Source organism: Ursus americanus, chromosome 36 (genome assembly GCF_024610735.1).
Source record: "Ursus americanus isolate L20-20 chromosome 36, mUrsAme1.1.p, whole genome shotgun sequence".
Lineage (NCBI taxonomy): Eukaryota > Metazoa > Chordata > Mammalia > Carnivora > Ursidae > Ursus > Ursus americanus.
This window is the reverse complement of record NC_142162.1, coordinates 20,799,119-20,812,756: the sequence shown is the minus strand read 5'-3', so window position 1 is coordinate 20,812,756 and position 13,638 is coordinate 20,799,119. Positions and strand designations below refer to the sequence as shown.

The 13,638-nt window shown below is 37.9% G+C and overlaps 1 long non-coding RNA gene across 3 annotated transcripts in view; it reads left to right on the top strand.

The window, feature by feature from the left end:
• The first annotated feature begins 266 nt into the window (after positions 1-266).
• The window catches only part of LOC123804054 (uncharacterized), an 86,981-nt gene continuing 73,609 nt past the window's right edge, over positions 267-13,638 (top strand). For 2 of the 3 annotated variants that reach the window (XR_015723204.1, XR_015723201.1), the window contains exon 1: positions 267-552. This is a non-coding gene — a long non-coding RNA (uncharacterized LOC123804054). Of the gene's footprint in view, positions 553-2,361; positions 2,718-13,638 lie in introns of those variants that run through there. The other variant, XR_015723202.1, reaches the window with a different exon arrangement.

Here is a 13,638-nt window from a genome sequence, read left to right as displayed (position 1 = left end):
AGCCATCTTTGGTTCCACTTACTTGTCATTATTTAATCAGAAAAGAGCCTTATTGGGACACATATGGTGTAAATAGTTCAAAAGATATTTGGATGTTTTCATGACAGAGGATTTTCTTACACTTCAGTCCTTAAAATGTGGCATTTTATTTTTCCACAGCTATGCACTTTTTTTTGAAGGTGGGATGTCCTTTTTTTTTTTCAACCAGAAATTAGCCCTATTTTTTTTTTCTCTTTCCACAGGAAATTTTTCTTTTGTATGGAATTCTTCTGGTTCGCAGTACTGTGTGTTTGTAAAAGAAACATGCATGTCTTTAAAGTTCCATCACACAAGAGAGAACTTGTTTCTTTTCCTGATTTGAATGGAACTGAACTTTAAAAGAACAGGTCTTTACATACGCAACTTAGAAATCTTAAAACACTGAATGAAAGGAAAACCCTGCTTATCCCACCACATGTTTGCTGAAGAGGCGCAACTGGAGACTGCAAGAGACTGACAGAGAACATTCGGACTCAGCTAAACGCTTTTCCGAGCTCTCCTGCATTTGCCGGGGTAAGTGAACCTTGGTGGACTTCATTTCCTAGGGGTTTTATTACTTCTTCACTCCCGAGCATAAATTATTCTGGATTTTAATTTCAGGTTTGGGGTTTGATATATTCTCAGACTAAAATCAACATTTTCTCCCTCCTAACATGTCTCTTTTGCATACTATTTGGGGACTCATGAATTACAGACGTAAAACTGGAAAATAAAAGGTGAGACGAATTCCTTAATACCCCAGGAGAATTTTCGAGTACTTTGAGATTTTGCATGAAGCACTTGCTGTTTGTTTCATCTGGTCTCGCTGGTGCGAAAACGGACCCGAAATCCTGACCGCACTGCTGCAGGATTCACATTCGTTAATAGACGGAAAAGAGATATATTTTCACTTCCCTTCTTGTCTTTCAAACTTCTCCTCTTGGATCTACTGTGGGCTATTTAAAATAGATCCGCTTACAGCCTCCTGCAGGGCCTCTATAAAATGCCATCCTTATACCCAACCCCACTTCTGTTCTCAGCAGCTCTCACCTGGCCCCTATTTGAAGATATTAAGACCTCCCTATCTATTCATTTAGAAGCTGAGTTTTGCCCTTGATGTTACATTTTATATTGATTATCAATTAACTTTTAGGTTGCAGTTAAGCTTAAGTACTTTTCACACATAGGGAATACACCACACACTGAATTTTTGTAATAGAAGCTTCCCTGAGGGTAACATTTCTATTCAATTGCAGTATATCATATGAGTGCCTTTTATGGTGTCTTCAGTTTGGGGACAAGTATATTCAATATGATTTGTCCAACTTTATTTATTATGCTCTAAAGTTTACTTTCTACATTTAAAATGCTCTTCTTGATATTTAGGTATTTAATGCCGGATATCATGCTATCATTGAAGAATCAGAAGTTATGGAATAGGGATTAGTTCTGGGTTCCGTGTTGACAGATGTGTACTTTCACCAGTGGCTGGCTTTATGACTATGTTCAAATCAATTAATCACACTGTGTCTAATATTATTTGAACATGAGGCAATATTATTCTGTCTTTATAGAGACCTCGAGGCTTTCCTTAGGATCATAACCACCTTTATAGGTTCTCGCTGAAGGCTGCCCCAAGTTTATGCCCACTATACGTTTTTGAAGCTTTGGTCTATGCAGTGCTCTAATTTTTTGATCGAAAATTAGGAGCATTTTTCCATCTGCTGGCTGTGCCTCTTAACAGTGATAGAAATAATAACATAAACAACTAACTAATCGTAAGTAACATATCCAAGCCACGCTGCCCGTAAGTCATGAGGCCAGGGTTTGGATACCGACTCTTGGACTCCAGAGTCTGAATTCTTTATCTATCGTCTGTGTTGCAAATGTATCACGTATATCCATTCACTTATAATTTTTAAAGGAATTTTCACTTAACTGTTTCCAAAAAGGAGTTGATGCAGCTTTCCACAATACATCAACACACAAGACAGTTAAAAATTAGGATAAAACAAGGGTTCGTAAACATAGAAAAATGGAGGTGAAACTATTATAATTAAAACTAAAACCTGCACTAACCTGACTATTGCACTATTAACAGGAATTTAGGAATGCTCTTGACAGGCAAGGCAAAAAAAAAAAAAAAGGAAAATGGGGTGGATTATATGGCTCTCGTTTAATAAAAGAAAATATTTACACATTTCTCAGTAGGGTTAAACTTTGTTCTGATACCAACAATTTATAGCATGAGTCCTTTCTTCCTTCCTTTATTTGTTTGCTCAACAACTATTTATTGGATGCCTTTCATGGCTTCAGGATTATGCCTGTCCCTGGGAACTCGGCAGTGAGCAAAATAGTTTTCTGTCCTTACGGAGAATACAGCAGTGGAGGGACTGACCACTAGTCCGTAATTATAAAACGAGATCATTGCTACGTGGAAAGGAGCACAGTTCTGTGAAAGCACATTACAAAAGAACATGACCTCGACTTGGGCTTTAGGGGATGTTTCACTAAAGGAGTGATGTTAATGCTCAAATCTCCAGGATGAGCAGAAGCTTCTTAGATCCTTGCCTTTCAAGGTGCTGCCCCTAGACCAGCAGCCCTGGCATCAGCTGGGAACTTCTTAGAGACGCAGAATCTCAGGCTCCAGCTTGGACCTATCGACTTACAATCTGCTTCTGTTTTAACAAGATCCACAGGTATTCCCTTTGAATATTAAAGTTCGAGAGGCACAGATCTAGGGGAAAGGGTGAGATGGGATAGAGGGAAATAGCGCGTTCAAAGACTCAGTGGTAGGAAAGAGAACTGAGGAACCAAAATACAGGCAAGTTGGGGGGCTTGGCAGGAGAAGATGACGGAGATCTAAGCATGCCGGGGCCACCTAAGCAGAGCTCTTTGGGCCTGAGAGACATGAGATCTTTGAAGATTTACAAGCAGAGGAAGAAGATACTCAGATTTGTGTTTGGAAAACATCACCCCGCAGTGCAGAGCAGAGGGTATTTGGAATGGAAGCAGAGAGCCATTTTGATCTCTATTATGGTGTCTGGGTAAGAGATGATAGTGTGAAGGTGCTGAGAAGTAGAGAGACTTCAGAGATATATAGTAGATTAAATTAATTGGCTTTGGTTTCATTTTAATATGAGGGAGAAAGTGAGTGAGAGGTCAAGGATTATTCCCAAATTTCAAACTTGCCCCTTCTGGATGGATGATGATATTAAGACAGAAAATCTCTGAAGGACAACCAGATTTGGAGGGGAAATAACCGGTTGGGTCTTAGACATGCTGAATTGCAGGTGTTATTGAGACAAGGAGGTTGTTAGAAGAGTGGGTTCCGACTGGTCTGGATTAGAAATATACACTTTAGGATGATACAAATGCAAAAAACCCTCTTCATTGTACTATCTCTTGAATTGAACTCCAATAACACTTGCTAATTTAATGAAAACATTAAAAAATGATTTTATTTATTTATTTTTAAAGAGAGAGAAAGTGTACATGTGAGCAGGGGGAGGGGGAAGGGAGAGCGAGAGAGAGAATTTCAAGCAGACTCGTGCTGAGTGTCGAGCCTGATGAGGGGCTCAATCTCGCAACCCTGAGATATGACCTGAGCCGGAATCAAGAGTCAGGTGCTTAACTGACTGAGCCAACCAGGCGCTCCTTAATGAAAGCATTTTTATAGAGCATTAGATTAATAGAGTCCAGCCCCACTGTTTTCTATTGTTTGAAGTAGACTCCGGAATAGAATTGAGGTAAGCTGAGATAAATAGTCAATATATTTTTCAGACTTTCTCAAATATTGATTGTCTTGACCACGCTTTGGCAGAAGTTGTATGGAACTCATCTAAAAATTGAATTCCATGTGCCTTAAGCATGAATATTATATGTTGCCAATTGCCTAGTCCATAATAGACCCACAATAATATTTGAATTGCTGATTATTGAAGTGAGAGCTGTATATTTTATATATCTGACGTGCGGGTGGTAAAGCTGGTATTCTATTATGAAAATTAATGAGCCTGATAAACCTTCTCATTCAAATATAGCGTCGTCTCACCTCTATGCAGAGAAGGGCTGTAGAGGGGCATCTCAGCTGTGCTAGAGCTGATCTCTAAAATACCTTTGATTCTGCTCAAATACGCAGACAAATACTAGTGTGGAAGATAAAACGTGACTAGAAAATTTAAGTGTAGATTTTATCAATTGACTGGATTAGCCATAAAAATATAAATGTGACTTCTATAGAGTAAGTTTACCGGCTGCAAAATATATACCCAAGAGGTTTAATAAATTAACCCATTGCATGGAGGGAGGAGCTGGAATCGGGGGTACTTATAATCATTTCTAATAACTGGCATGGTAAGGGTACAGACCAATGAGAAAGGATATCAGTCCTATTGCTGAAGGTGTGCACTGGAAAACCTGTTGGTGGGCGTTGCTTGAATGAGCTTGGGGGGTGGGTATTCTGGGAGTGAGAAACCAGGGTGGTAGAAGCATGGTTGGTCCTCAGGGAGTAAGAGCAGTTAGTGGTTTGTGACTATGAAAAGCAGTATTTCATTATCTTAACAGCCAACATGGCCTGTTCTGTTACCTCTTGACTGAATACCAGCCCTGCCTGAAATTATGAATAGGAAGAAATGAAACCAGTGATCTTTGGTTTGAGTTTGGTTAATATTCTGTGATTATTTTTTAGCAGGGATTAACCTATAGGTTCATCTGCCTTTTAAGCCGCACATAAGAAGCTATGTCGGGGGTGATGGAAGATGCCTGGTCTTCATTGTCTTTGGCAGGAGGGCAATGATGCGACACAACGTAACGGAATGTTGTGTTTACAAGTAATAAAGGAGGGAAATAGGTGAAATACAGACCGGCTGTGCACCGATATACGTAGAATATGGTCTTCCAAATGGCTGTTCCAACGGCCTTTGATTTTCAAAGGGTTTACGGTCCAGGCTCTGAGAAAGCATTGAGTCAGGGCTCTTAGCTGAGATGATATGATTTAGAGGATGAGGCAACACAGCTTGACATAATCCTGCCACGGAAAGTTTATGTCCTGACCACTTACTCTCCTGCGGCTACCAGAGTAAAAGAGGCAGATAAGTGAGAAAGAACCATCAGCTGAGTTCAGGTACTGGAAGAAGTCCAGCTTTCTCTTCCTGGGTGCTGATGTACTTCTGAGACCCCACACTCTTTTCTACCTTCTCTGTCCATCTTTCCACCTGTGTTCTGTGTTCTTGATTATGCTCCCCGTATCATACTGTGACTTCGCCTCAGCTTCTCAAATACACCTAATCTTTAATAATTAAAATCATTTCTGATTATTTCTTCCAAGTGAGAGTTCAAGCTTGGGTTCGTCACTTAGGCACCTCGCCTGACCATTATTCATCTGACCATTATCAACCAAGCCTCTTTTCCTAGACTCCTTAATGACTCTTAATGACTCTGCTGCCACTTCTCCTACGTTTGGGGGGATATCTATTGTACATGATACCAGGACTTTTTGTACCACCCTTTAAGCATTAGTTTAATGCCAGAATTTAAAGATTATGCTGGTAGAAAATGTAGCTTTCTCTAAAATAGCTTGATTCATCTGCTCTGAAAACTTAATTTGACTGATTTATAACCAAAAATATATTAAATTATGATTCCTAAATGCAGATGTTGGTAAATAGAATAACATATGATTAGCACATAAATTGTAGTTTAGTGTTTTTCTTTTGTTTATTTGATGAGTGGTGTGGATTCGATGAAGAAGGACAATCTCAGGAGAGAGATTTAAGAAAAGAAACAGGATCTTATTCCACATATTGCACTGAAAAAGATTTATTATAGGAGTTTGGCTGTATTTTTGTCTCCAGTCCCTCTTACTCTCAATAATAGATAATAATGGTCCTACTTATGAGTACTTATATGCACTTATATCATAATCCCAAATTAATCAATGTTTCATGTTAAAATTATCAATATTAAAAAAATCTCATCGTTTTCATTTCAAGCTTCAGGATTTTAAGATATATTTTTTATAACTGAGACTTTTTTTTTTGTTTTCCCCAAATAAAAAAAAAAAACAACCTTAAATAAAGGAATATCTCTGTTTCTTGAGAACCACGAGATGAAATGAGCCCACTTTCATGTGTAAATACATGTCAAACTTAAACTTGGAATGATTACTCCACTTCCACAGCATTTAATAGGAAATCACGACCATCAGATAATCTCAAAATTGAGCTAAATTTCATCCTCATCCCCCCCAAAATGGGCATGGTCCTAAAAATTCCAAGTACTCAGGGGACATTTATCGCTGATCTCATGGAGGGGTGGCTTTAATAGGGCCAAATAGTCAGTTTAGCATGGCCTTAGAGAAAACAAAGATCTCATTCAGTCCAAGGCATTACGGTATTGAAACTGTGTAATTACCTTCAGTAGGACGTTATGCATTATTTCTCTTACTGTTGGAAACATATCGCATCCTCAACTCTTGTCAGCTTTATAAAATGCTGTTGTTTCACTTTCCAGATAATTTTTCCTCGTAAAACTTTCTTTCTTTTGTCTCCTAATAAATATGCCCTTTCTAAATCTTTTTTTCTTTGAAAATGAAAAGACTAAAAGGACTACTTTTGTAATTAAAAGTCATTTAAAAATAACCTCAGAAGATTGTTTCTAGATATCAAAACATCTTTATGGTCCCATTTCTATGGCAAGAAAGACAAGCAACTGGGATCCTGTACATTTTACTGTAGTCTACGTTAATTACCTTCTATTAAAAAATGACAAAGACCTTTTTGAAAGGGAATCTGGCACTCTTTCCACAGAAATGATGGCAGGCACCCTACTTTGCTGATTTCTTGACACTTCTAATTACCTGTATTCATTTGAAATCGTTTCCTTTGTAGAGAGTTATTGGCATGATTTTCTGAGAACAAGAGGAAAATGGAAAACATTTTAGCAAGTTAAGGAAAAAAAAATCAACAGTATCATTGTTTGCCGCTTTTGTTGAAACTACCTACACGAGTCATTTGAGGGACATGAACGTAAATGAAAGGTTATACTTTGCCCTGCACGTTGTTGCTGGTATTTGTAATGTCAATAACTGTAGAAGGTTGTCAGGAAACTGGAGAGATAAAGGTCAATAGCAATGACAAATATATCATTGTATGTGTTTGAATATGCAATATCAGCCCAATCTGCCACTGGAGGCTTTCACACCCTGGAAATACCAATCAGGTGCTATATGAAACCCACCCATTGTTCTCTAGTCTCCTAGAATGTAATGGGGAGATCCAAAGATTGAAAACCCATCAGAGATTTCTTTGGGGGGGGTGGTATCATAGTCCTTGCTGAATACACACAGACATGCTCATGATTGCTATTAAAAATGGGATTTAAGAGCACATTAAAAGTTATTCCGTCTCTCCGATTGCTTCGCTGCTGGGGAAATAAAGCATTTTTCCTTTCACCAAAATGGGAAGACTCAATTCCGTTTTGTATATCATTGCAATGAGGTAGATGCCAGAGACTTTCAGCGATATAAGCAAAATTAAATATTAACTATGGCTTTCATACAATCTTGACAAAAATGTAGTTGGGCTAATGGCGAACCTTTATGGCAAGTTCTGCCTCCTGTTGGTTTAGACATGTTGGAAAGGGTGGTCATTTGTATTCGATAATAAATTATTTACAAATGAAATGCACAATAGGTTACTTAAACCGTGTCTCTACTAAGAACAGACTTGTTAAAATGCATTTTGTTGGAGCCAAACCAAAGTATTCAGATTCAGTAGACAAACCCATCTATCTTCCTTTTAGGGAATTGTGCTAAACAATTCACTTAAAACCTTTTGGGAAATGAAAAGCAAAAATAAAATACAAGAGATCTTTTAAATGAATGTGCTTCAACTTGGTCTTGAAGAGCACCTGCAGGACGTAAAGGCGGTGTGCTTGAAACACAGAGGGATCGTATTTTATGGATGTTACTTTTTAATTTTTGCATCTGCCGATACTCTCCGTTAACATGAGATATTTGGAAAAATCTACTCTTCCTGAGACGTTCTGCGTTTCCTTGGGTCTTATGACCCCTTTCCCTAATGCTGACCCAACGCATTAGCCATCCTTCCCGACGCACACACGGGCCATGTGGGAGGAGAAGTGAAAAAGAGATCTGCTCCCGCAGAGTGCAGAGTGACAGGCAAAAGAGCAGTAAACTCAGCCGCGCCCTGAGGTGACAGAATTAGAGAAAAGGCTGGAGGGGGCAGAGAGGGCCTGAAGGAGAAAAGAGATGGAAAGAAAGGTAGAAATGATTTGAGGGGGGGGGGAAGAAAGAAGGGGCATCATGAAGGCAAATATAAAAATAATTTAACATAATAAATTTAATTGTTACATAGAAGTGAGATTTACTGATCCCGGAGAGAGAGAGAGAGAGGAGAGAGAGAGAGGGAGAAATTGTAGAGTTTGAGAGAAAAATGGGATAATATTTGGAAAGCTGATCAGAAGAGAAAGTCCTGGACAGAGGGAAAGGGAAACAAAACTAGCCGAGTCCCTGATGTTTCCCAGCCAAGGTGTCTGTTCATTCAAGGGACGATGAAACAGAGGCTCCAACCCCCCTGTCCTCTGCACAGGCCACCTGTAAATGCACCTGCTAGAAAGCTGTGTGCCCCTTCCGTTGCTGGGAATCTACAGAGCGCTCATACATTTCCTTTTCACTTTTAAACATTCTAGAGAGTTCATTATGGAGATTTTACAGAGAGTTTTATTTCTAAAGCTCAAATTATTTCCAGGGAAATAATAATTTTCAAAGTCCTCAAGCAAAAACCGTAAATGAGTTAAGTAGGACATGTTGAGATTGGATTATTTTATCTTTCCCTGGTTTCCTTTTGTATTTAGTTAGTTTTTGATTACATTTGTGACCTTCAGGTAAGACTCCTGTGTAAGTAAACAGTCTGGCTAAATTCCCCGTGTGCCAAATGACAGCTAGAGTACGGTCCCCAAGATCTTATTTATTTTGCTTTTTATTTTTTGTAAATTGAAATGATACAAACAGAAGTAGACCTTTACTTTTGTCTTCTTACTTGAAAGTGGAATTTTCTTCAGGAAGGTAACTAAAATGTTTAAGAACAATAAAAGGGCTCATGTGCACTTGGGGTATGTTAAAGAGAGTTCACTTTTCCTTGTAATTTCAGCAGCCTCCGTGCAGGTGCTGGGGACAGTAGAGGCTGGCTCTGTCTATGCCAGGGTGTCTCCTGTTTATCGGCTAACCCCAGAGTGAGGGTTTATATTTTTTCATTTATTTCTTGCCCTCCATGTTTGGGGGATTAAGGCTGGTTTGGAGATGAATGGATAATACAGTACAAGTAGTTTCATATTTCTTGTGATCTCTCTCTTTTTTTTTAAAGTTCGTGATCTTTAAGAAATAATGATCGTTTTGCACAACGTTGGGTTACTCTTTCATGGTAGCTGACTGCTGTTGAAAATCAGCTTAGTAAATCGTAATTTTCTATTGAATCTACATAATTTTGCAATTGTTTTCTTTCCTTTCACAGTACAATATTTGGGCGATAACAGTATTAGAGAGTCATCTTTACTTTTCTTTCTCCTCTTTTCGTTGTTATCACTGGTGATTTTCGTCATCAATGACCCACCATGGGAAGCACTCAGAATTTGCCAAATTATTCCACAGTTTTTCTCCTCGGACTGAAAACCTACTATAATTTGTAAGTGTAATAACCTGCTCTACAAGGTGAACCTGCTGAAAGATAACTGTAATTCACCAGTGTTAGGGATGGGAGAGATCAGATACAATTTTATTCATATCTATCTTCTCGATCTCTCTATGTAGACAGATAAAGTATTAGACATGACAGAGTCGGCAGTTGTGAGGAAAATCACAATCTCAGTCTTTTCTGAGGTAAGAACAGGGTGAAGGCCAAATGCTCCAGGGTTGTAGAAGTTAACTTATGCGAACTTACACACACGGACCCCCTCACTTCTCTCCCTCTTTCTTTCACACATGCCGCATGAACCAAGTCTTCCCGTCTGAAAGGAAAACAATATCTAGCTTTTAGTGTAATACTAATCTTTTCCAGATATTGCTCCTTCTTCAAAACTCACAGTCTTATTTATTAAGACTCTGCTTAAGGAAATCAAATATACACAGAATTATGGTGAGGATTTTGATACCTGTCCAAGATATTGTGGTCTGAATGTACGCAACAGAGAACAACCAAAGGAAGAAAGGAAAGTTAGGTTACCAAACAGAAAAAAATAGAGTGAGGGTTATTGGTAAAAAGTAAAAGCAGTTAACGGGTGGAGAGAATGAAATCAACATCAAGTATAAAAAAAAGAAAGGCTTGTTCAATCGTAAGTAAGAAAAAAGATACAGGAGGCCACAGTGGATCACAAGCTAATTTTATGGGTTGAAAACAGAGCCCCGTTGTTCAAAGACAAAATGCTGATAGATAGTCAGCAAAGAATTTAGGGAACATAAATAATCATCTACATTATGTGCATTAGTAATCAGTTCCTTGTTATCATACTGTGTTTTTTAGGATCCTTCCACTTAAGTCGAATGTGCAGAATTTGGAGTAGGTCCAGAGGAAGCAGCAAAATAACTAAATGGTTGGGAAACAGTCCCAATGAAACAAGGGTAAAAGAACCGGCCTTGTTTAGTCTGGAGAAGAAAAGACTTGGAGGGAATTAATAGCAGTCTTCAAGTTCATGAAGGAACACAGTCCTTTGCAGGTAGAGGTGAACAGCTGGTCTCTGTTTCCTCTGAGGATAGTACAAGACAGCGGGGTCTTAAATGCCCTAGATGGGATTTAGGCAAGATGTTAGGAAGATCAGGGGAAGTGCAGGAAGAGGGTCCTCAGGATTTAGAATGTGCTGAGGGAATTATTTTTATTATTTTTTGGAGTTAGTCCAAACTGCAGAACAAAAAGAGAGAATACAACCTACAGAACAGGAACCTATAGGGGAAAGGAGACAAAGAATGAAGAGTTGTGATCGAGGGATAAAGGCCATCTGGGATGAAAGAAATACCAAATTCTAGAAGTGTGTAAGAGTTAGAATATTTGAGAAGAGAAAAAAAGAAGGAGATTAAATAGGTAAAGACAAAACCCTGGAAATTTGAGGGTACGGCATGTACTTGGAATAAACGTACAATTTTAACCAAAATTTTGTTTTGGTGGTGGGAGAAGAAGTCTAAGTATTCACGTGTACAGTATATACCAGCTACTAGTAATGAAAAAAATTCTGTTAGATCAATATTCTTGAAGATTATAAACAGAGCTAACAAATGGATTTGCCGTATTTGATGTCCAATTTTATAAAAAACAAAAAAATAACAGGGAAACGGACTAAGTAGCTTCTCAAATCTTATCCAACATTTCGATCCTATGACATGGGAAAGTTGTGACTGTGTGCTAAGTAAACGGTCGTACATATACAACACACAAAACCAGATTAAAGAATACACAGGATGTAAAAAGCAGTATTATGATCCAGAAAAAAAATCATTGCAGAAGTCATCAACATCCTTATCACAAGAGATCTTAACCGAGTATACAGTGGTCTAGGCTTCATGCAGATCAAACAAAGGAATGTGATCCATGAACTGAAGAAAATTAGAGTCAAAGATTGGTTGTCATTTGATAAGAATGTTGCATTACAGGTATATTACCTGGCATTGCAGAATCCATTCCACTTAAAATCACACTTAGGTGTATAAATGACCATTTCGGCAAGTCAGGTTGTTCAAGAACGTGCATTAGCTTTTAAATGATTGCAGAGGTTAAAATTTCCAGTCCCCTCGAACTGCCATTACAACTCAAACCAACAACCAAAATTATGCATAAAGATTACAAATATATTATATCATGGGTCAGCGTAAGCAGCTGGATTTCTAGATTACTTGGTTAGTTTGATCAATTTTCTAGTTACTTTTATTTCTTCAAATGGTCCCTCTTCCTCTGTGAAAATGCAATGGATTCTGCTTATGTTTAGCTTTGTTGAACAAATTTCAGTATTTCACAGCTGTATTTTGTCATTGATAGGTTTGGTCTAACATGCTTTGTAATGGGCTATTTTTTTCTGATGTTTGAAAGTTTCCTTCACTCTCAAATGCAGAAAATAGAATAGTCCGTATTTGAATTTATTTTGCCAGGATGATAGCTATGTATATTTTGTAACATTCTGGTGCACAGATCCCAGCAATCTAAAAATAGATCCCTGCAAATATTTTTTACTGCTTTTAAAAAATACAGTTACAAACACTTCACTTGTAAAAGATTTCGGTTTGGAAATACATCTTAGTTTCTCTCTCTCTCTCTCTCTCTCTCTCTCCCCCCAAAGAAAAGCCTTTTGTTCTGGTCTCTCTGGCACTACCTCATTCTGCGACTTTCTGCTGTCCCCTAGTGGCATGTTAATCTTCTTGACTACTGTGTGATCGCCTCTGGAACCAATTCTCTACTCTTCTGTGCTTTTTTGTGACTCTCATTAGCAGACATTTAAAATACTATTAAACAAGCCATGAGCTGCCTTTTAGAAGCAATAACCCTGTTCTTGAGCCCAAACAGTTTTCCATTTATGAATTCTTACCCGAGTAAACATGTCTAGGGAATGCCTGCTATCCGCGTACATTGTATTGTCTCACTACAATAAACATTTCAGGTTTTCAGCATTATAACACAAAACTGATGAAAGCAAAATGTTATCAGTTTTGACTGGTCTATACATAACATACGGTAGCTTAAAAGGTAATTTGTGACAGGTCAGACTATTTATGTCAATGGGTTTACAAACAAAAAATTGTACTATTCCCTTTCCTCTGCTTTTCAAAATCCTGGTTGGTTACTATCATCGTAATATTTGCTCTTCTCATGGGGACATTTTTCTATGAAATATTTAGAAAGAGACAATGGAACTGTATGTATTTGAAACGTTAGATGCAATTCATTTATGTAAAAGATTTTGCCTCGGCATGTACCGTGGTGATTTAAAAAAATGTTCTTGAATTTTTCTGGACGTTATCTTTCTTTCTATATGAATCAGAAGTACTTTTAAAATTTTAAGCTGGAGTGGTTATTTTATCTTCCTTCCATGTTTCATGTGCTTAAGATACGATGTTCAGCTGTAATACGGGGCCGGTCAATTTTTCAATATAGCATTTTGGTTTTCTGAATTAGGCATTTCAAAATGTACGCAATGAGAACGGAATGTAAAAATTTATCAAAAACAATATTTCAGGTTTTTTAAAATTTAATTTTTAAGTCATGCAGAATTACTATAAGTCTGGTTTACACAATCCTTTTAAAAGATGGCTAAAAAAAAAGAAGCTAAGAAAAATTTACAAGAAAAAAAGGTCTGACGAGATCTGGCCCATTAACTGAACATTACAGAAATCCGAGATGTATAGTGAACTAATGATTTCTTGGCACTGTCTTGTTTGGCACTTATCATGGTTTTGACAATTATCACATGAATAGCAACACTTTTTTCTTTCTGAACTTGGAAGGGGGGCAGTCGGCGGGAAGGGCTCTGGGGAAAAAAGGAGGCCCAAGGCCCTGGAAACTCCCATATTTTAGTAATTCAAGTGTACAGTTTGGTCATGTGGAAGGAAAAAAAAAGGAATAA